Below are 24,343 nucleotides of genomic sequence, written 5' to 3'. Positions count from 1 at the left end.
GAGTTGTCAGAATTCATTGAGTTGTTCACTTAAAATTGGCATATTAATTGTATATAAATGATTCCCCTGTGAAATTGATTTTTTAAAAATAGAACTCAAAATGGATTAAAGACTTACACATCAGACCTAAAACTTTAAAACTCCTAGAAGAGGAGCAAAACTTCATGACATTGGCCTTGGCAATAATTTCTTGGATATGACACCAAAAGCACTGGCAAAAAAGGCAAATATAGACAAGTGGTATGGCATCAGACTAAAAAGTTTCTGCACAGCAAAATGAATAATTAACAGTGGAAAAAACAACCTACAGAATGGGAGAAAATATGTGAGAACCATGTATCTGAAAAAGGATTAATTCCAGATTAATTAATTCCAGATTAAGGAATTCCTACAACTTGGTAGCAAAACAACCAAATAAACCAATTTTTTAAGTGAACAAAGGATTTAAATGGACATTTCCCTAAAGAAAACGTACAAATGGCAAATAAGTGTATGAAAAGATGCTCGACATCATTAATCTTCAAACACCTGTTAGGATGGCTCTTATTTGTTTAAAAAGTGATCATGAGGATGTGGAGAAACTGGAACCCTTGTGTACTGTTGGTCAGGATGTAGGATGGTGCAGCTACTATGAAAACAGTATAAAGGTTTCCCAAAAAATTAAAAATTGAAATGCCATATGACCCAGCAATCCCACATCTGAGTGTTTATCCACAAGAATTGAAATCAGGAATCTTGAAGAGATATTTGCACTTGTATTCATTGCAGCCTTACAATAGCCAAGATATGGAAACAACTTGAATGTCCACAGATAGGTGAATGGACAAATAAAATATATTATATTATATATATATATATATATATATATATATATATATACACAATGGAGTATTATTCAACCTTTAAGGAAAAAGAAAAGGAAATCTAATAATCTGCTACAAAATGGATAAACCTTGAGGATATTGTGCTAAGTGAAATAAGCTGTTCACAGAAGGACAAGATACTGCATGATTCCACTTATAGGAGGTATCTAAAGTAGTTAGATTCATAGAAGCAGAAAATAAAATGGTGGTTGCCAGGGGCTTATGTAGGAGGGGGAAATGGAGAGTTGGCCAATAGGTTTAAAGTTTCAGTTATGCAAGATGAATAAATTCTAGAGATCTGCTGTACAACATCGTTCCTATCTTTAACAAAACTGTATTGTAGCCTCAAAGATTTTTAAGAGCATAGAATTTATATTAATTGTTTTTACCATAATTTTTAAAAAATAAGTTTTCAAACAGGCCATTTGCCCACGCTATGACCATAGACTGATTAGATGTGCCTTGGCTGTGCAAGCCTGGGACCCTGGATTTCTTTCTCCACAGCACTTTTCACAGGTTTGTGTCATGGATTTTCAGTTGTGAGTCTTCTGGTCTATAACATAAGCTCTCTACACTCAGGGATCTCCTTGGTTGACTTACACAGTGCCTGGCCCAGAGCAGGGATTTGTGGAATAAATAGACAGATTTTTTAAAAATTTTGTGGAGTTAATTGAAACTGTATGAAGTTCTGCCATTGTGTGGGCTCAGTCTGAACCAAGTTATTATGTGGTCTTCATAAAATTCTCCATTGAAGACTATGCATTCTGCTCTAACTGAGTTGCCCACAGACATGTTTCTGTGCCAAGTTCACTTTGATGGACAAGTGTGACCAAAGTGTGATGCCAGAAGTGGCTTAAACTAAGTTAAGAAAACCATCTCCTCAGTTTACTTCTGTCTGGGCAGGCCACTCATCACACTTGATAAGTCCCAGCCCTGATTAAGAACAGCTGGACTGAGCTTCTTTTCACATTTCAATTTTAGGGAATTGAGGGAGGTTCTCACAGTTTTCCCAGGAAGAATTAGTAATCCCTTCTTCTGTGACCTCCCCCTGCTCCCCACCCTGAGCTTTTTGTTCTTTCTTCTATTCAAACATTCAGACTATTAGAGTGTCATTATTGCTTGTATATCTGACTCTGTAGTCAAGTCTGATCTCTGTAAAGGAAGAGTGAAATCATCTTTTTAGCACTCATTTTTTCATGCATTTCAACATTTCTGAGTGTCTGCTGGTTGGTTTGCATTGAATGGACATATGCCTAGTACAGTTTATTGATTGCATAGTGGACCTTCAATAAACACATGCTCTATTAGTCTCTGTGTCTCTGGTGTTAGTTTTCCCCAGTCCATTGGAAATCAAGGTCGGTAACTTTCAGAACAACAGTGTCTCCTGGCCTGCCCAAGGTGCCCGTACAACTAAATATAATGCAGTGATTTTTTAAAAAAGATTTATTTATCCATTTGAGAGAGAGAGTGTGTGAGTGAGGGGCAGGGAGGAGGGAGAGAATCTTCAAGCAGACTCCCTGCTGAGCATGGAGCCTGAGGCAGGGCTCAATCTCAAGACCCATGAGATCATGACCCGTGAGAACATGACCTGAGCCAAAACCAAGAGTTGCACACCCAACTGACTGAGCTACCTGGGCGCCCCTGCAGTGATTTTTAAATGATGCAAAGGAAGACCCTGTAGCAGCAACAGCTAGCTGCTTTCTGAAAATGTTCCTCTCCTTCTTGTAATGGAACCCAGATTTTCACTAGGGCACATTACCACCTATCTGAAAGGCTATATTTTCCTCAGACTCCCTTGAAGCTACATTTAGCCATGTGATTAAATTTTGACAAATGAAATGTAAACAAAATTTTTATGCCAATTTCAAGATCTCTTTTTTCCTATTTATGTTAATTATATTTTAAGTCATTTTAATTCCAGTTAGTTAACATACAGTATAATATTAGTTTCAGCTGTACAACATAGTAATTCAACACTTCCATACATCACCTTGTGCTCATCACAAGTGCCCTCCTTAGTCCTCATCACCTATTTCACCCATCGTCCCACCCACCTCCTCTTTGGTAACCATCAGTTTGTTCTTTTTAGTCCAGAGTCTCATTCTTGATTTCTCTCTCTCTCTCTCTTATTTTTTTCTTTGTTGTATGTTTTGTTTCTTAAATTCTACATGTGAGTGAAATCATATATTTGTCTTTCTCTGACATTTCATTTAGCATAACACTCTCTAGCTCCATCCATGTCATTGTAAATGGCAAAGTTTCATTCTTTTTTCTGTCTGAATAATATTCCAGTGTGTGTGTGTGTGTGTGTGTGTGTGTGTGTGTGTGTGTATTCCTTATCCATTCATCAATTAATGGACACCTGGGTAGAAAATTTATTTTAGGAAATAATAGCTGAAAAATTACCTAATCTGGGGAAGAAAACAGATCCAGGAGGCACAAAGAACTCCCATCAAAATCAACAAAAGCAGACCCATACCAAGACATATTATTATTAAACTTGCAAAATATAGTGATAAAGGAAAAATTTCAAGATCTTCTTAAAGGAGAAATTTCAAAAAATTTCAAGAAATCATGAAATTTCAAGATTTCCTTAAAGGGAATGAGCATTCCCTTCTCCACTCTTGCCTAGCTGCTACCTGGAATAAAGATGTGATCATTGAAGTTTTAGCAGCCTTTCTAGACCATGAAGATAGACATCAAACTTTGAAAATAATTGACTGATGATCTGGAGGTAGCCTGGTTTCTGAGGACTTAGTGAAACTCTCATGCCAACCTTGGACATGCCATGTCCAGCCTTTTTTTCATATTAGATGACAATAAACTTCTGTAATTGTTGTAGCCATTATTATTTGATATTTCTAAAAGGACAGCACCCAGCCAGGAATGATGCCTATATTACACCTTTAGACCTTTTCTCTTTGACTTAAGAATCATGTTTTTAATAAGTGCACTACAGAGGCTTGTGATCAAGTCTGGAAGGTTCCCTGCAACCTGAAGTATGTGTAAATGAGGGAAAAAAATTCTCAGATGGCAGAAGAAAGAGACATACATTATGACAGGCTGACATCTATTCTTTTTCTTACAACATGATATTTCATTTATTTTTTTTTACTTTCTTTTTTATTTTTATTTTAAATTCAATTAACCAACATATAGTTATATATTTAATATATTATAATATATATTGTATGTATATAACATTAGTTTCAGATATAGAGTTCAGTAATTCATCAGTTGCATATAACACTCAGTGCTTATCACATCATGTGCCCTCTTTAATGCCTGTCACCCAGTTACCCCCTCCCCCCCAATCCACCTCCCCTCCAGCAACCCTCAGTTTCTTTCCAAATAGTTAAGAGTCTTTCATGGTTTATCTCCCTCTCTGACTTCTTCTCATTCAGTTTTCCCTTCCCTTCCCCTATGATCCTCTGCACTGTTTCTTATTATCTTATATGAGTGAAATCATGTAATTGTCTTTCTCTGATTGACTTATTTCACTCAGCATAATATCCTCAGTTCCATCTGCATCGATATAAATGGTAAGATCTCATCCTTTCTGATGGCTGAATAATAGTCCATTTTTATATATATATATATATATATATATATATATATATATATATATGGTATATATATGTGTGTGTGTATTTATATTTATACACACCACATCTTCTTTATCCATTCATACATCATTGGACATCTCAGCTCCTTCCACAGTTTGGCTATTGTGGACATTGCTGCTATGAACATTGGGGTGCAGGTACCCCTTCAGAGCACTACATTTATATCTTTGGGGTAAATACCCAGTAGTGCAATAGCTGGGTCATAGGGTAGTTCTATTATCTAGCTTCTTGAGGAACCTCCACACTATTTTTCAGAGTACCTATACCAGCTTGCATTCCCACCACCAGTGTAAGAAGGTTCCCCTTTCTGCACATCTTCACCTACATTAGTTGTTTCCAGACTTGTTAATTTTAGCCATTCTGACCAGTGTGAGGTGGTATCTCATTGTGGTTTTGGTTTGTATTTCCCTGATGCTGAGTGATATTGAACATTTTTTTATGTATCTATTGGCCACCTGTGACATCTAACTATTGCTGTAAATGTCATCCTGTTATGCTTAGGGCACAATCCTCCTTCACCAGAACCACAAAGCTCTACATGATCAGCTCCCTGCCTTTCTCCAGTATCCTCTTATTGTTCACATGACTCCTGCCACATTAGTTCCCTTGCACATGTTCCCTCTCTCTCTCTCTCTCTCTCTCTCACACACACACACACACGCATAATGCTTCAAACCCAATCCCACCTCAGGACCTTTGCACTGGGTATCCCAAAGCCTGGAGTGCTCTTAGAGCCCTCAGATCTTCACATGACTGGCTCCTCCTTGTCATTCAGACTTCAGCTTTACATGTCACCTTCTTAGAAAGGGCTTCCTTGATGTGTAAAATAGCCCTACATGATATTTTCTAATTTATGTACTTATTTATTGTTTACCCATCACACTAACTGAACAGAATTTTGACAAGTCACTTTATTTACAGTATTCACCATTGTATCCAAGAACCTCGAACAATGCTCATGCCTATTTGTTGACCACTTGTTGACTGAGCAATACTGAACATGAAGGGCCTTCTCCCTGGAGCAGCTGCTGCTCTGCTTTTGCTCATCCCTACTTGGCTTTCTGTTTTAACACATCCTTTTCTACATCTCAAAAAAAGTACTTTGTGCCAAATGGAGCAATTTCTTTTAGGCCTAATTTGCATAAACCAATCATTCTGTAAAACCTGTATCTAGACACTAGCTTATATAGTACTTTGAACTGTCATAAATTATTTAAACGGCAATAATAATCCATTTATAAGATTCTTTCTTGAGACTAGTTTTTAAAGAGTGGGGGATAGATAGAATATGAGAGCCTTGGTTATCTAAGGGGAAGTAGCACCACCAAGGGGAGAAAATACACAGAAAGAGGAGACTGAGGTACGTAAAGTTTCACTTAGAACCTACGGCTTCACATAGTCTATTAGCTGAGGTAAAGTTTCAGGAGTATAGGACAGAGATCCCAAATATAGTGGCCTAAATAAATCTGATTTGATTGATAATTCTGCTTTGCCAAGGCATGGGCGACCCAGCCTCCTTCTACATTGTTGTTCTGCTATCCCTAGCACATTGCCCTCACTGCTAGGGTCCATGATGACTCATCACCAATTCAGCCCCTGGGAAGATGAAGAGGGTAGGCCAGAGGGCACTCCCTGCAAAATGCTCACACTACCTCCACTGACATCCCATTGGCCAGAACCTGGTCACGTGGCCATCCCCTGTTGCAAAGGAGGCTGGGAAGCTAATCTCTTTTTTTGAACAGCTGTAAGCCAGACACAAATCAGGGGTTCTACTAAAATAGAGGGAGGAAAGGAATACTGAGGGATTACTGGCAGCTCAGCCCCACACAGTATGTCTTGGTTGGAAGGATTTTTATGAACAGCCCACATAAGCAGGCTTATAAAAATGGCACATAAAATAAACCCATTCACATTTTTCTACCAGTCCATGCTTTCCTGGGAAATCCAAGTGTGGCAAAATAAAGAAAAGCTAACTGCTTTTCCACTCCCCCAGCTCCTTACTGTTCACATTGGCCAAGTAATGGAGCAGCACATTGTCAGGCTTTCCCCAGGTATTTCTGGATATAGATGACCAGGTATGGCAATTTGAATGTCCATTCATCCACAAATCCTAAAGTTATAGGTGAATGGAGAAGCATGAATTAATGATCTAATGTTTTATTTTCAATACAGTATGAAAGTTTAAAATTAATATAAATATTAATCACATGTGTGTTTTAAATGGTTAAATAAGATAGACATCTTCCCCGTTTTCATCTGATCCCGGAGCAGCAGCACCACATGGCTGGTTGGCCCCTTCCTCGTTCTAGGCTGGAATGTTAAGTTTCTTTCAGATACATCCATATATTTTCTTCTCTGTTTTTAGAGCACAGTAAGGATAAAAGCTGCTTCAGGGGTGCCACAGGTCTGTGTGGCTCCAGCCTGGGAGCAAAAAGGCAGCTAAGTGAGGATGTGAAGGTCGAGGGGGAGCCCAGGAACAAACACTGCCATCATGTTAAATGATCCTTCTTCCTTCCTTGGGTTGTCAGCTGGAACAGCCTTGGTGCCTGTAAGCAACCACACTGGATCCAGTCATGCCTCACACATTTTTAATAAATGCTGAAAATCTCTCCCAGAGCTTAATTCAGGTCAAAATGTGTTTGCTTCCATCTACCATAAGGGGACCAGACTGGGGCTCAGTTTCCTGGCCAAAAATGTATTTTTCTTTGAGTTGTTACTTGACTCCCTTAATCTGCAAGACACATTCCACCTTTGTAGAACTCAGGATAAAGAAGGGGATCACTTGAGGCTCCTGAAAACTGAAAACTGAAAAGCCTTTGCTGGGACTCACTAGACCCAACAAGCAGATGGTTAAGCAGCTGTCAAAATCAGCGTCAACTGGAACGCAATGATCTCTTTTTTCTTTTCATCCTCACATTCGTTAGGCAGCTATTCTGTGCCAGGCATTATGCCAAGCACTGCTGAGACCACAGAGCACTGACAGACCCAATCTTGCCCTCAAGAAGCTTAATAATAGGTTTTCAAAGTCAAACACTACCCACCTCCACTCCCATTCAATTCAAATTTGACTGAATTGAGACTAACCCCTTTGTTCTTGGTTATAACCCAGCCCCACAGGTCTGTGAAACTGGCTGCTCTGTTCCTTGACCCCCAAAATGGTTGTCCTCCAAATAGCCCAGAACTGAGAAGTTTCCCAAGATGCAAGGCTTTTAGCCCTCAAAGCAGAACGACCAGGCAAACCAGCTGTGTTGGTCACCCTAGTTCAAAATGAAACTTCACTTATAAGGAAGGAAAGTAGAACTATAGAAACTCAAAGCAGCTTCTTACCTGGCCTACCATACAATTCACACAAATATGACTTTCCTCCCACCATAGCTGTGTTCACACACAAACATAATAGAATGCAATTTTGTAAGCTGTAGTCCAGATAAAGTAGGCTTCTGGTGATGGCTCTAGACTGACCACTTTCCCACTACTGGTCTAGCACACAGTATGTCCTGGTGGCCTGACCCACATGCCCCTACCCCCAGTTCCCCTCAATGTTACTTCTGTCCACCCTCCACACCCACATTTTAGTCCCAGGGCTGTGAGATCATTCCAGACCTCCAGAGAGTTGTTTAAATGGTGTCCTCTGCCTGTCCTGCCAGCTTTTTTTCAGACATTTCATTTCTGTTCCTGCCTTTCCCACCTCATCTGCTTCCATCACTATATCCACTGCCCCTGGGAGACACTAGGGGGCAGTGGTTAAGAGCACAGGGTGTAGGAGTTAGATTCTTGGAGTTTTCTATATTGCTTCTTTCCAGCGGGCAGTTGGGCAAATTAGGTTCTTCAGGCCTCAATTTCCTCATCTGGAAAATGAGAATAATGACATCTATCTAACAGGTGAGAACGATCCATCTACATAGAGAGTGACACAGGTAATCAATCCCTTAACTGGTGTCAACACTCTAGTATATCCATCCATTCGTTTACAAGCCTTTATCCTTTTGTTCTTATATCCTTAGTGCCTGGCACTGAGATGTTTGTTGAATGAATGAAGTGTGCTAAAAAGATGAGGGTTTGAGTTCTTCTAGAATTGGCTATTGAGAACATTCTCTTGGTAACTTAGGGAATCTGTAGAAGTGAACAGGTTGTGCCCTTTTCAGCTCAGAGGGGTGAGTGACAAGGACATTCTCATGCTCTCTACATCTAAAAATGAAAAGCAGTTTGGAGCATGCATAACAAAGCTCTTCAAAATAGTCACTTCAGCAGTTGTACTTCTAGGAATTTACCCCAAGGAAATTATCAGAGATTTATACAAACATTTACACAAGTTTTAATCACAGGTTGTTAATAACAGTGTTGCTAATCAGAGTGAGAATTACAAATAGCCTAACTACCCATAGTGGTTGGTAGTTAAGTAAATACGCCCATGAAGAGGAGCTATATAGTAGAGTGATTGAGAACCCAGGTCCTGAAGCCAGACTGCTTGGGCTCCCTTCTGGTCCTGCTACTTACCAGCTTTGCTATCCTGAGTATGTAATTAACATTTCTGTGCCATACATCCTCATCTGTAAAGTGGGGCTAAAATGCGGAATATAGGTCTGGTATGTATTAGGTCTTTTTTTATTAAGATTTTATTTATTTATTCATGACACAGAGAGAGAGAGGGAGAGGTAGAGACACAGGCAGAGGGAGAAGCAGGCTCCATGCAGGGAGCCCGACATGGGCCTCCATCCCGGGTCTCCAGGATCATGCCCTGGGCTGAAGGCAGCTCTAAACCACTGAGCCACCCAGGCTGTCCTGTATTAGGTCTTTGATTCAGGTTAACTCCATGATTATTTTTCTACTATGGAAATTCATATTTTAGAAGCTTCATGACGTAAGAAAATTTTCACAAATACACAATTTTTCTAAAACAGAATACAAAAGAAAATATTAAGCATAACCCAAAGTTAAATTCTAGACTGTAGCTTTTAGAACCAGGATAATATATATGGTAACCAACAACAGTTATCTCTGGGCTACAGAGTTATAAGTAACTTTTTCTTTTCTTTTACTGCTTTTCTGTGTTTTCTGCTTTCTGCAATAAATAGTTTCTGGCCACATTCATACTAAAATTATGAGGTGGGTAGCATAGTGACCCTCAGGAAACCTTGAGCTAGGGAAGAGTACCTAAGTCTTAGTTCATGCTCCATCAGCCAAACCAAGCACCAGAGTATTACTGCAAATGCTCAGAAAATGTAACTCACTAGGAACACACCCTTTACAAGTAGGCCAATATCCATGCTAAATCTAAAGAGATGACTGCCTAGTAAAATGTAAGATGTAAATAGGAACCAGAGTCACCTAACATAAAAGACAAAATGTCCAGAATATGATAGAATTATCACCCATCATATCAAGAACCAGTAAAATCTCAACTTGAGAAAGAAAAGACAATGATCTGGTGCCAACCTCAAGATGAATCAGATGTTGGAATTATCTGACAAAAATGTTAAAGCAGCCTTCATAAAAATGCTTCAACAACCAATTACAAACTTTCTGGAAACAAATGGAAAAAACTTAAAAGCTCCAGGGAGAAAAAGCTGTTAAAAAATAACCAATGGAGATTATGCTACAGGAAAATACAGTAACAGATATAAAAAACTTTCTAGGTGGCCTCAAGAAGAGAGTGGAGGGGATGGCAGATTAAATCAGTGAACTTGAGGACCAATCAATAGAATTCATTAAGCTGAACAACAGAGACAACACTGAAGAAAACATACATGAAAGAGCCTAAGGGAGATGTAGAGTAGTAACAAAATATCCAACATTTGTATCACTGGACCCCCAGAAGGAAAAAAGAAATTGAATGGGAGAAAGAATGTTCAAAGGAGTAATAGCTAAAAACTTCCCAAATTTGTTGAAAGACATTAACTGACAGATTCAAGAAGCTGAGACATCTCAAAGTAGGATAAATCTAAAGAAATCCATGCCAAGACACATGACAATTTAATTGCTGAAAAGTAAAGAGAAATTAAAACATCTTGAAAGCAGCTAGAGAGAAATGACAGATTACTTACTGGAGAGCACCAGTTTGAATTTTGTATCGAACTGTGGAGGCCAGAAGGGAATGTCACAACATTTTCCAAGTGCTGAAAGGGAAAAGCTATCAATCATGAATTTCATATCTGGTAAAACTATCCTTCAGTAAGTTTAGTAAGAAAGAGGAAATAAAGACGTTCTCAAAGGAAAACGAAGAGTATCTGTCATTAGCACTCCTACACTTTAAGATTGAATAAAGGAAGTTCTGCAAACAAAATGATAAAAGGAATCCTAGCACATTAAGATGGGGGAAAGAATGATGGAAATCACATAAATATGGGTATATGCTGGGGATCCCTGGCTGGCGCAGTGGTTTATCGCCTGCCTTTGGCCCAGGGCACGATCCTGGAGACCCGGGATCGAATCCCACGTCAGGCTCCCGGTGCATGGAGCCTGCTTCCCCCTCTGTCTGTCTCTGCCTCTCTCTCTCTCTCTCTCTCTGTGTGTGACTATCATAAAAAAAAAATATGGGTATATGCTATATGCAATAAGCTATCCTCCTTATGAGTTTATAAATCATATTTGATGATTGAAACAAAAATAACATTTGATGCTCAAGACAATGATATTTAAAAGTGCAGAAGGTAAAAAAAAAAAAAGTGCAGAAGGTGGGGCAGCCCTGGTGGTTCAGTGGTTTAGCTCCAGCTTTGGCCCAGGGCATGATCCTGGAGACCCGGGATCGAGTCCCACTTCGGGTTCCCTGCATGGAGCCTGCTTCTCCCTCTGCCTGTGTCTCTGTCTCTCTCTCTCTCTCTTTCTGTGTGTGTGTGTGTCTCTCAGAATAAATAATAAAATCTTAAAAAAAACTGCAAAAGGTAAAAGGAGTCTAAAAGGGAGTAAGATTTCCTCATTTCACCTGAAGTGGGTAAATGTTAGTACAATAACCACAGAGACCACTATGAAAACAATACAAAGAGATACACTAAAAAATGCAATAAACCCAAATCAACATAGAATCTGTAAAAAAACATTCAAGTGATCAAACATAGAATCCATTAAAAATCCTAGTGATGACAGGAAAGAAAGAAAAAACAGAGGAACAAGAACCAGAGAAAATAAATAGAAAACAAATAATAAAATGGCAGAGTTGAGTGCTAACATGTCAATGATTAGCTAAAATGTAAATAATCTAAATGTACTGATCAAGACAGATTGGCAAAGTGGACAAAAAGTCATGACTCAATTATGTACAGCTGATAAGAAATTCACTTTAAATTCAGCATAGGAGGAAACAAAGTTGAGAGTATGGAAGGAACTTGCTTTGAGTCACACAGCCAGTTGGTGGCAGAGTAGGGAGTAGGATCTGGGTCTCTTTGCCTCAACCCCCTACCCCAGCTCAAAGCCCCTGATCAGTTCACCCTTTTGTCTGTTTTGTTTTGTTTTGTTTTGTTTTGTTTTGTTTTGTTTTTGAGAGAGAGAGAGAGTGCATAAGCAGGAGCAGGGAACAGGCAGAAGGTGAGGGAGAGAGAGAATCTTAAGCAGACTCCACACCCATGTGGAGCTTGACTCAGGTCTCTTTCTCATGACCCTGAGATCATGACTGAGACAAAATCAAGAATCTGACACTTAACTGACTGAGCACTCAGGTGCCTCCACCTTGTCAATTCTTGAGGCACACTTCCCTGGAATATATAGCATGGGTGGGGCATGGGAGGTGGTCCTTTACCTTTAATGAGAATTGAAGTAGAGGAATGTCATGCATGAGTAACCTGACTGTAGCTCTCTGGGATCATCCTGGAGGTATCATATTGGTGTTGGATTCATACCCTCCTTTAGCCCCTAAGTCTGCCTCTATAATCCCTAGATCACTTTAAGGGTGATGCTCCTAAGGTGATAGTCTCCAAATCGAAGCAGATGGCCATCTTTCTGACTGCTAAAATTGCACCTCATTGTGTGATGTTGACAAGGTGTCACCACCACCTCTCATACAGGTTGCAGGGAAGATGTGGAATTCCAATTTCCTGGTCTTGCCCTCCCTGTATGGTTACAGGGAGAGTCTTGCCAAGGAGAAGAACTGGAGATGAAAGAGCTATTTTTAGGAGAAAGTTGTAGGCAGCCAGCAAGTATGAGGTTTACAGAAGCTTCCAGGTGAATAATCACATGCCTAAAAGTGTAGGCAGTGGACCTAGTAGGTGGCAGCTTCTTAAGATACTGCAGGCTAAGAAGGTGGAAAAGAACTTTCTGGAGTTTCTTGGAAACTTAGCAGCTTCCAGGTGATCTCCTAAGAAGCTCTGGCTCCAAAGCTGCAGTCTGAGACCTTTGAGAGTAGTTTTTCTGTCCTCTTCTAACTCTTCCACTGATTGTAAAAGCCCCAATTCTGTGCTAAAACTCTTCATTTTTGCATCTGTGACTTCTGCTTTTCTGAACTATGGACTACTGGTTCCATTCACTAAGTGTTTCTTTATTTCTTCCTTTTTGACTCAAGGAAGTATTCCATAGCCATGCAATATGTGTTGTTCATTCAAATATAAGGAAAAGTGATATGGACCCTCTAAGAAGAAGCTTTAAGAAGCACTGCACCATTCACCATGTTCCTTTCCCTGTGCATGCCCTGATGGAGTCTGTGTCATCCACACCTCCACCACTGACAATCATTGGATATGCAGCACAAGTCAGAAGTAAATGTGATATATCACTGAGGTGTGACCACAACATAACCTTACCTCTCCTGATTGATATAGAAACAATAAAAATAGAGATAAGCTTAGACCATAGTGCAGACATTTCACTTCACTGTATGGCTATTTGAATATGGCATATCATTTCAAACTACAGCTTGAATGAAAAAATTAAAAGGGAGTCTACATCTGGTAAAAACAACAGCAACCAAAACAAAAACACAGTTTCTCAACTGTCTACATTTGAAAGATTGGAAGTTTCAGATTTGTGAACCTTTTTCCTCCATTCATTCAAAAAGTATTTCTTATGTGACACTTGTAAGTCAAGTAGAAGGGTAGATGCAAGGAATAGAAAGATGAATAAGATATAGCTCCTATTCTTAAAGGCCTTGTTATCCAGCTCTGCAGATGATGTACAATCAAGTCAAAGACAATTTGATTAACATGGAAGGAAAAATACTCATTCATTTCTCTGGCATCTGTTATACACTAGCTCTATGTGAGCCATTTTATGTACTTTTTCTCATTTAATCCTCACCATAGCCCCATTAGTTGGGGTTATGATCTCAGTATTAGACTTGAGGAAATCAAGGCTGAGAGAGGGTAAGCAACTCATCTAAAATTACCCAGTTAGTAAGTGTTAAATTCAAGCACAGATGCCTAAGCTCTTTTCAACACTCATGGCATGGTAAGTGTTAGAACAGAGACATGGCCGTGGTACCAAAGAAGCCAAGAATGGATATATTGCTATTCTCCTGTATTTTGGGGAATGTCAGATCAGAACGCTCTTCCCTCAAACTAGCTACAAATAGTCTTGGTACAAGAGAAAACCTTTTCTCCTTAGGATTCCCAGAGGTTCCCAACCCTTCAAGGATGAGTACCTGGGATACTAGTTCCTCCCCCAGGGCCATGTGTGTCTAGCAGGAAGGAAGGATGTAGAGAGTGGTCCATACTCCTGAGCAAGTACAAAGAACATCTTGTCTGCATTATGCTTACTAATGCTCCAAGGCAGTCAGGGCAGGGTTATCCTCATTTGCAGCCAAGGAGAGTTTGCATAAGTTCAGTTAAATGACTTGCCCCTGCACCTCTGCCCCCAGGCTTAAACCAGAAACTTCTAAAAATAAAGTTTCCATCGTGGTATATACAAAGTACAGAGGGTCCTTTGCTGGGCTTCTGTGTTTTCTTGGATCCTTCAGGCATTATCTGTTGGTATTTAGCTAAAGAATCAGAAATGGGCATCATTTTCACCAGAGAGAGGGCCACAAGACTCATGGCTTCCCATTTTCAAGTCCTTGGGATAAATTAGTGAGTTGTAATGCCCACGTGTTGCATGGTCCAGATGAACGATGGCAGCCTCCAAAACTCTTTTAAGGCCAAAAGGAGGGGGAAGCTTGTGCTGTGGAAAAACCTACTTATGCCTATATTGTAAGCAACTTTCAGGGTCCTTTGCAATGAAAATAGTCTTTCAGATATTTGGGATATGATTGTTGCAGCATGATTCCAATGTCAGTAGATTTGCTTAGCAATGCTATCATATTTGCTTTTCTTTTCTGTTTGTCAAGAAGCTGAAGAGGAGGAGAGTTCTCCTCTACTGACCTAGGGATTTCTCCAGAGATAGTTTGGCAGCCCCTTTTATTAAAGGTTGTTAACTGATTTTAAAACAAAACGAAACAAATAAAAAATAAAACCTAGGTTGTTAACATTTGGTAATCCCCAGTCTCCAATCCCAAGAGTAGCCTCCATTTATTTTTCTTGTTCTGGTCTTATGATTTTTCTATTTTTACTATGCCCTGTGAAAATAAAACACACTGGAGCTTTAACAAGACATCAGTTTCCAGTATATAGTAATGGTGTGAAGTTTTACTTCATGGTTCTTTGTATTTTCTCTTGGTTTTCCTAATATCTCTTACAGCACCATATGGGCTGCATTTATCACCTTTTCTATCTGTTGTCTCTGATATTTTAATTCATAATCAGCAAGCTCTGCAAAAAGAAAAAAAATGTCAATTTATAAAAGTTGTTTTATCCAAGTCTATTTTAATTTAGTTAAGTATCATCCTTTCCAGTTTTCTCAGATATTCTCATCTAGGAATTATAAGAAAGGGCTAAATGGAGTATAATTTTATATTTGTGAGTACATACCATGTGCTAGGCACTATAGCAATAAAGATGCTTTCAATTGCAATAATAGAAAACTCAACTCTAAATGGCATAAACAATAAAGAATGCTTACTATCTCCAATCATAGAAGTCCTAAAGTAGGATACTTGAAGTTAGCCAATTTAAGGATTCAATGACATCAAAGCTATCCTCCCTCTTTCCCATCCTCCCCACCCCCCTTGCAGTCATAATATAATGGGCTTGTTCTCAAGAGGGCAACACCCAATAGAAAAAGAGATTGACTCTTCCTTTGAAGCTGTTCTTATGAACAAGGAAGCCTCTCCAACAATATCCCAAGCAGATATTCCCTAATATCACATCAGCCACAATTCACTTCCAAGCCTACACCCATCACCAGCAAGAGTGGGACTAGCCACTTAGCCTGGGGTGGTCCTGGCCTCCTAAAGTCAAAAGATTAGCAGCTGAATCAGGAGGAAGAGAAATATATGTGAAGGAACAATCTGGAAGGACTGCTATACAACCTATTTCACTTTGTCCCCACAATAATCCTATGAGCTAGCTATCATCATCCCCAGTATACAGATGGGAAACTGAAGCCTAGGAATTTCAAATTCTTTGCCTGATTATCCATACATAGAATATAATGGACCCAGTGAGCAAGAATTTTCCTCCCAGTGAATTCAAACTCAGTTGGAACCATTTCACATTCCAATTTAGGGTGACAATGATTCTCTGTTTGGGATAAGACAAATTTAGGTTCTACAGGTAGAAAGCTTACAGTGCAAAACCCAAAACCTACAGAACTTTTGGGTTGAGAGGATTTTTCATATCCCATCTACAGGGTTCAAATAAGTGGTTTTGACCATCCACCCTGTGTGAACCACCACCTTGAAAGCTGCTAGATACGCCAAGATGAATAAGATGTTGCCTCCACCAGCAGGACTCACGGCCTAATAGGAAGGAGAAAAGTATACAAATAACAATGCCATATGATAGAATTATGGTGAGTGCCAAGAGAGAAGTACCCAAAGCATTAAGGGAGTGTTCAAAAAAATTGAAAAAGGAAAGAAGGAAGAAATATCAACCATAAAAGATTGTCATGAAAAAGGTTGGGTTCTAGCAAGGTGCCTTATAGAAAGCGTTCCAACAAGGGTAGGTGGAAGAGAAGTGGATCACAGGATGGCGCCCTGTGCTGGATCAGTAAACTGCAGGCCATGTGGACAAAACATCAGGAAGTTATATTTGATTGGAAGATAGGAAACAAGTTACTTTTTAAAGCAAGCTTGATCTTGAATCAAAGAGGTTTTTTGTTTGTTTACAGTGTTTTAAAAAATGATAGTTTTTGATCAGGTATGGCATGATCAAAATTGCATTTTATAAAGACTAATTTGGCAATAGTGTACATAGGATGTTTTGTGTATCTGTAGGGATGCTTGGTGTGCAAGCAATAGAAAACCAAACTCAATATGACCTTTCAACAAGGAAATTTGTTATCTCATTTAAAAGATGCCTAGAAAGTTTGGCTGTTCCAGGATTGGTTATTTTAGCAGCTTTCCAGCCAGCTGCTCTCCCATTCTCAGGATACCAACACTGTACCCAGGCAGGGTAGCTCTCCTTGAGAAAGGGGCTGCACCCATTCACAATCATATATAATAACATCCAGAGGAAGAAGAGACAATCCCTTCTTGCTGTTCCTCTCAGGAAAGAAGGAACCACTCTCTGAAGTCTTTCTCTTTCATCTCCTGATATGGAAAATGGGACCACCATGACTGGTTTTACCCAATTATTAAATACCGCTGGGACATAAGGAAAGATATCTCCCCAACACAATTAGGAATTTGTAAATACGGATGAAGGGAGGAATGGATGCTAGGGAGACAATAAATAGGGCCTAAAACATGTTCCATAGGGAGGAATCTGAAGCAAAAGACCAGCTGGAAGGCTATGGCCCCATTCTAACTAGAAATAATAACTGCTTAAACTGAAAGTCCTTTTGTTCTTGTATGACATATGATCCCTGGATTTATCATATTCTCTGCTAGATCATCTTCAGAGATAGAGACCTCTCAACCTCCCAAGGCTATCACATTCCATTATTTAACAACCATTGGTGTTGAGCCAAAACTCCTGGCTCTTTTTCACAGGAATGGTTTCCAAGTCAAGAATTCCCCTTATTGTATTTATGCAACTGAGGTTTTTTTTTTTTTTTATCTTAAATGATCTTTACTTCTGTCTTCATAAAATGTAGTATCATTGGTTTCAGTACAACATTCCAGCCTGATCTTTCAACAACTACTCCATTGTGTATAGGAATTGCGGTAGGCACTAGGGATAGACAGATAACTAAGGAGCTCACAGCCTAGTGGGGAAGTGGGTATAGGACAAGTAATTACACACCTACTATGACAACGCAATGATATGAAGCAGGGTTACACAAACTGGAGACTCTAGGCCTCCTACCTCAGAATCCTATGGGCATTTGTTAAAATCACATATTCTTGCCTTTCCCAGTGTACTAGGCGTGGAATCTAGACAGGCAGTATTTAAAACAGCATTCTGATTGATTCTTATGCATGTTATGCTGGATACCTACTAAGAGATTGCTTGAACAAAGAGACACAAAGGGAGGATGTGAATGTCTGGGACTCTTTGAATAGTGAGTCTGTCCTCCAATCATGACTCATCTTTCCTGGCTTATGAAATTTGCAAAAAGAGTAAACAAACTTTCACACCATGTCTCAAGTCCCCAAGGAGAGCGTTGACTAGGACAGACCTGCAGTGAGCCCCTCAGGATGTCACAGAGCCATAAATCAACGCTCTAGTAGAGTGGTCCAAGCGGCAGCAAATGCACCTAACTGTATGATTATTCAGACTGCAGTTTACCATGTTATTGTGAAAGGAGCCACAGGAAAGAGTGTTAGCTATCTGAAGCCAAGACTGATGTCCCATCACTTTTTGTGCCTCAGACACTCTGCTTTTGATTATATGAAAAAGAACCTTCTTTTGGATTTTCCCTGACCCTCCTTGACACTTCTTGGTTAAGTAGAGACTCTGACTAATACCAGAAAACTAATTTCTTTGGCCTTCACATTGGATATTGGGCTGGGGAGATGAAAATCCAGTATTTGGGCTAATAAAAAATCTACTGTTTGAACTAAAGAGAAACAATATTGCTACTATCCTGGTCCATCTGGTATCTGTCACCCGTACAGCCATGTCACCTCCTAACATCTGTCCACCCTCACCCCTATCATCAATTATCTGTCAGTGGTCAGAAATGGCTCAGTGTGAAGGCCCCCAATAACTTTCCATTGCAAGCATAAAAAAAGTCAGACCTATGAGATACCTTCAGGGTTCATCTGGCCTCTATTCATTCTCTCACCTCATTTCCAACCACTCTCCCCCTCAGTCACTAAGCTCTAGCCACACTGACCTCTCTACACTTTCATCTCAGGGCCTTTGCACTCTCTACTGCCCTACTCAGAACACACTCCCCCAGATCTTGGCATGGCTGGCTGCCTCCTTCTCATTGCTCATGGCTCAGTTCTCACCTCCTTGGCCTTCCCAGATCCCCTAGCTCTGACAGCACCTGGCATATAGGAAGCCTGCAGTATGCATGCTGAATAAATGAGTGTAAGAATTACTATATAAGCACAGGTATGTTTGGAGACATATGGTAATCCTTTCTAGAGTTTTTTAAAAAGATGACTTGCTGTTGATATATGAGTAGAGGAGCCATATACTTTCCTCTTCATACCTAGTTATTCAAGAGTGAAAGGAAGATATCTTTATGCCAGGCCACAGCAATAAACCAGGACTGTCCCAAGCAAATGGAGATATATGGCCACCCTAAATTATAGATAATTATGAGTACAAACAGTGCCTTTCTTCCCTACTAGATGATAAACCACATGAGGGCCAGGGGTAAGCACAGTGTGTGGCACATGAAAAGTACACAAGAAATATGTTGAATGAATTGAATGAACAAATTAATGTATGAATGAATAGAGTATTATGCAATCTTAAAAGGAAGGAAATTCTGACACATGCTACAACTTGGATGAACATTGCAGATATTACATTAAGTGAAATACATCGAATACAAAAGGACAAATACTGTATGATTCCACTTACATGAGGAACCTAGAGTAGTCAAAACCATAGAGACAGAGAGTAGAAGAGCGGGGTTGGGGTAGGGTGGGGGGTAATTATTGTTTAATAGTTACAGAGCTTCATGTTAGAAGACAGAACAAGTTGTGGAAATGAATAGCCCTGATGGTTGTACAACAACGTGTGTGCATTTGCCACCACTGAATTGTATGCTCAAAAACAGGTTAAAGTGGTAAATTTCACATTAGGTACATTTTACTACAATTAAAAAAAAAAGAGGGAAAATGTACTTCGTGTTGGCTGCCTTCCCTAGTTCACTCCCTCCCCACAGAAAGTTTACACTTAAACCCTAGTCTCAGTGCCTGCTTTCCAGGGAAGCCAACCTATGACAAGGCTCATAAACTACAGAGCTTGGATGTGAATCCTAAACTTTAAACCCAAGTCTTCAGTCACCAAACTCCATGCTCTCCCCTGTACAGCATCAATAAAATAAGCTTTATCAACTACAAGTCAGCATTTGAAGATTTTTTTCCCTTGGCAGCCCTTATTCTTTGCAGCCCCCTTGACAAATTGTAAAATGTATCTCTTTGTGTAGTAGAAAATAAAGAAAAACATACACGTTTTATTACTAGAACCTAGTTTGCAACCACAGAGTTCCATGTGACCCTTTGTCTGTAGCTGGCTACTCTTCCTGAAATATGCTAGGAAGAAAAGGATGTTTATTTATTTATTTTATTGGAGTTCAATTCACCAACATATAGCATAACACCCAGTGCTCATCCCGTCAGGTGCCCCCCTCAGTGCCCGTCACCCAGTCACCCCCATCCCTTGCCCACCTCCCCTTCTACTACCCCTTGTTCGTTTCCCAGAGTTAGGAGTCTCTCATGTTCTGTCTCCCTTTCTGATATTTCCCACTCATTTTTTCTCCTTTCCCCTTTATTCCCTTTCACTTTTTTTTATATTCCCCAAATGAATGAGACCATATAATGTTTGTCCTTCTCCGATTGACTTATTTCACCCAGCATAATACCCTCCAGTTCCATCCACGTCAAAGCAAATGGTGGGTATTTGTCGTTTCTAATGGCTGAGTAATATTCCATTGTATACATAAACCACATCTTCTTTATCCATTCATCAAGAAAAGGATGTTTAAAAAGGTTCAGAGAGAAGAATTTTATCCAAGCTATATGTGGATTTTGAACTTTGTTTCTTAAATTTATTTCAGAAGCATTTAAATTCTAAGCATTGCAAAACTATCTCCAGGCTTCCTTGAGAGAAACATAATATCTGTTACTTTCTCCCCAGAGATGAGGCAGTCCCTTGGCCATTTCTACCTTTATACCTTCTGATATAAACCAAAAAAAAGCCTGGAGAAAAAATATCACTCATTCAGTCTCATGGGTTCTGACTGAGAACAGCAATGTGCAAGCACACCTTCTTTATTATCCTTGGAATCCTCTACAGATCACCTATTTTGAGATTTTAAATCTGTGGTCTTCAAATCACGAGTACCAACTCATGAGTAAATCATCATATCATTTTTTTTAGTGAAATGGAAGAAAATAGAATGGGAAGCATCAGGGTATACAGTGCTGTAACATATGATGAAACTTGCCTCATTTACGTATGCATTGTAATTGGACCGTTATAAAATCTATTTCTTATTGTAGGTTTTGAGAGGGAAAGGAATTGAAAGTCACTGTTAAAAAGTAAAAAAGTAAAAGTAAAAGTAAAAAAATCTTTCTACATCATTTACTCTGAGTATCAAGTATTTTCACGTATCTCTGGATCCCCTCACTTTCTCCTCAGCTTGTTGGCCCTACATTGCCATCATTTCTTTCCAAAAAGAGTGTAACTGTGCTCCAGCTGCCCTTCCCAGCCTTCCTAGATTGTGTCCACTTCCAAAACAATGAGTCATTGACTCAAAAAGCAGCCTATTATTTCAGCCATGCATATAAACAAACACCACTACCAACACCCAGCTCACTGGTTCAGTGTTTTCATCTTTCAGGCATTTGTTTGGCAAGATGTTGATATAGCCACCAATCCCTGCCACCAAATAAATGAACTGAGAGGTCAAATTACATATGCCATCAACCATAATATATTAAATGAACCATCATATAGAGATGAGTCTCCTCACCTCTCAGAAAAAGTTCATTTCCATATAAGTGTGGAATAAAACACAAGCACTTAGGGAGCCATAACCCAGAGAATTGGGACAAATTTTGAGGTCAGCCTCTTGCAATGCCATTTCTTTGAAAGATGAGCTTTTGAGAATCATTCTTTCTACAAGGGGTCACGTGGCACTTAGCAACCCCCTTGGCCATCCTCCCCCATCTAACCCCTCAGCCCCTGCAAACCCCACTTCTCTAGGTTAAAATAACCACTCGTACTGAGTGGTGTCTGCTCCCTACAAAGTAAAGTGAACATGAAGTTGCTCAGTGTCATTTCAGCAATTTGGGCCTGACTTCAGCCTAGCCTGTGTGTCAACACTGACTGAATCAACCAGCTAACAGGTGCATCTGTTTTAACTCCAGGCATTGTGGTCACAGTCATCAGTGCAGTACAATTCCAAAGAGAATTAGGGTGGGGATTGAGGGATGGGATGCTGTTCCATCATTCTTAAGACTACTATAGCACTCTTTGTAATGTTATCATTATTGGACATGTCACATTCCCTCTACTATCTTTGAACTCCTTGAAGTTTACTTTACTCCTTTTACTTTAGCAACTGGTACATTTAGCAGGTGAGCATTCTGCTTGGCAGTGAATATCCTATCATTCCCTTGATCCTGAGAAGATTGAGGCCCTCTACTATAGATTCTTGCAGCTTCCTTCCTTTCTACCTCAAAAGACATCCATATCTCTACCACTGTCACCTTGTCACCTTGACAACCACCTGCATTTAATGGCTTTAAGTGCCCATCTTTCCTTCCCTTGACTGCATTCTCAAAAATCAGACATATCCCACAAACTATTTCCAGTAGTCTCTGCGCAATGCTCTTCTGACTGAACCTCCTGGTGTTATTTTAACATCACTATACACTCCTCCCACTTAAAACTCCAGCTTCTTGTCTCTGAAGCACTTGGCTTTCTGGATTCTCTTCCTCCCTCTAGAAATGCTTCTTTTCCCTTCCCTGGCTCTTTCTCTGCCTTTGCCTAGGATATTGCCATTTCTCACATTCTCTTCTAGACACTGTTTACCCCCCATACTCATTTCATAATTTCATTCATTCCCATAGTCTAGAACAAAGGTCAAGAGACTATATCCCGAGGCACCTGGGAGGCTTAGTGATTGAGCATCTGCCTTTGGCTCAGGGCATGATCCCAGGATCCTGGAATCGAGTCCAACATCAGGCTCCCCACAGGGAGGCTGCTTTTCCCTCTGCCTATGTCTCTGCCTCTCTCTGTGTGTCTCTCATGAATAAATAAATAAAATCTTTAAAAAAAAAAAGAGAGAGAGAGAGAGAGAAAGACTACATCACTCTGGCCAAATTTTACCCTCTCTTAAATTCCCTCAACTCCTACTCCAACTCCAGTTTTTAAAATAAAGTCTTATTGGAACATAGCCACATCTTACCCATTTACATGTTGTCTAAGCTATTTCTGCATTACAATGGCAGAGCTGCTACAGTGACCCTATGGTCTACAAGCCTAAAATATTTACTCTCTGGCCCTTTAAAGTAAAACCTTGCCAGCCCTAGACGCTGAACCATGTCCAAATCCACTTTGTTCACTGGTCTTTACTCATGCTCTCCAGACTCCTATTTCAATTGCCTGCTGAACCCTTCCATGGTATTCCCACTAACATCTCTAATCCAAGTCCCACACTCTTCCTCATCAAACCCATTTCTGCACTAATTTGTTCCAATTGGTGGCCTCATCCAGGACTTACCTGTGGTGAAACTGAACCTTTGTAGCCGATTTATGGCCTTGGGGCTACGGAGCTATGAAGACCTCCCAAGTTAAGTTTCAATAGTATCGATCATGGGCATTGAATTGGTTTTACATTTAAAAATCAGTATGACACTCAGCATAATACACTCCAGTTCTATCCAAGTTGAAGCAAATGCTGGGTATTCGTCATTTCTAATGGCTGAGTAATATTCCATTGTATACATAGACCACGTCTTCTTTATCCATTCATCTTTCAATGGAGATAAGTCAATCAGAGAAGAACAATCATTATATGGACTCATTCATTCGGGGAATATAAAAAGTAGTGAAAGGGATTAAAGGGGAAAGGAGAAAAAATGAGTGGGAAATATCAGAGAGGGTGACGGAACTTGAGAGACTCCTAACTCTGGGAAACGAACAAGGGGTAGTGGAAGGGGGAGGTGGGCGGGGGGATGGAGTGACTGGGTGACGGGCACTGAGGGGGGGCACTTGATGGGATGAGCACTAGGTGTTATACTGTATGTTGGCAAATCGAACTCCAATAAAAAAATATACAAAAAAAAAAGAAAAAAAAGAAAAATCAGTATGACATTAGCAAAACAACCCCCCCAAGCAACAACAACAACAAAAACAACAAAAAACACTTGAATTCAGTTCCCATTTCCTTTCAAATCTGGCTCTCAATTATAGTGCTGGCATACTCACTTTAATGTGGTGTCTCATCTCCATGACAATAGAGGAGGCAAAATTCCATAAACATGACACTCTGTTCTCTCCATTGACCCAAACGCAATCAGTCATTCTGCCAACATTTAAGTGCTACTTTCCTAACTTCTGTTTAAGTAGCTGTAAGACTGAATTAGATATTAGTGAAGAAAATATAAAGACCAATATGTAAACAGTATCACAGTCAATTTTGTTGTATATTTCACTTTTTCTATCCCCCAGCCCCCCACAAGAATACCCTTCTCAATTTATAACTGCTGAAGTTATTGGAACAGAATAGAAATGTTTGGCCTATTAAATTCTGCAAACATAC

The 24,343-nt window shown here is 39.8% G+C and overlaps 1 long non-coding RNA gene across 1 annotated transcript; it reads right to left on the bottom strand.

Moving 5' to 3' along the window:
- Positions 1-6,543: 6,543 nt before the first annotated feature.
- LOC144323975 (uncharacterized) lies at positions 6,544-24,032 on the bottom strand. Its single transcript, XR_013389357.1, has 3 exons — positions 24,010-24,032; positions 14,055-15,156; positions 6,544-9,381 (listed from the first exon to the last, which is right to left on the bottom strand). It is a non-coding gene; the product is annotated as an uncharacterized LOC144323975 (long non-coding RNA).
- Positions 24,033-24,343: the final 311 nt, after the last annotated feature.

Source organism: Canis aureus, chromosome 11 (assembly GCF_053574225.1).
Source record: "Canis aureus isolate CA01 chromosome 11, VMU_Caureus_v.1.0, whole genome shotgun sequence".
NCBI lineage: Eukaryota > Metazoa > Chordata > Mammalia > Carnivora > Canidae > Canis > Canis aureus.
Note: the sequence above shows the minus strand (reverse complement) of the source record. Positions and strands in the feature narration are given on the sequence as shown.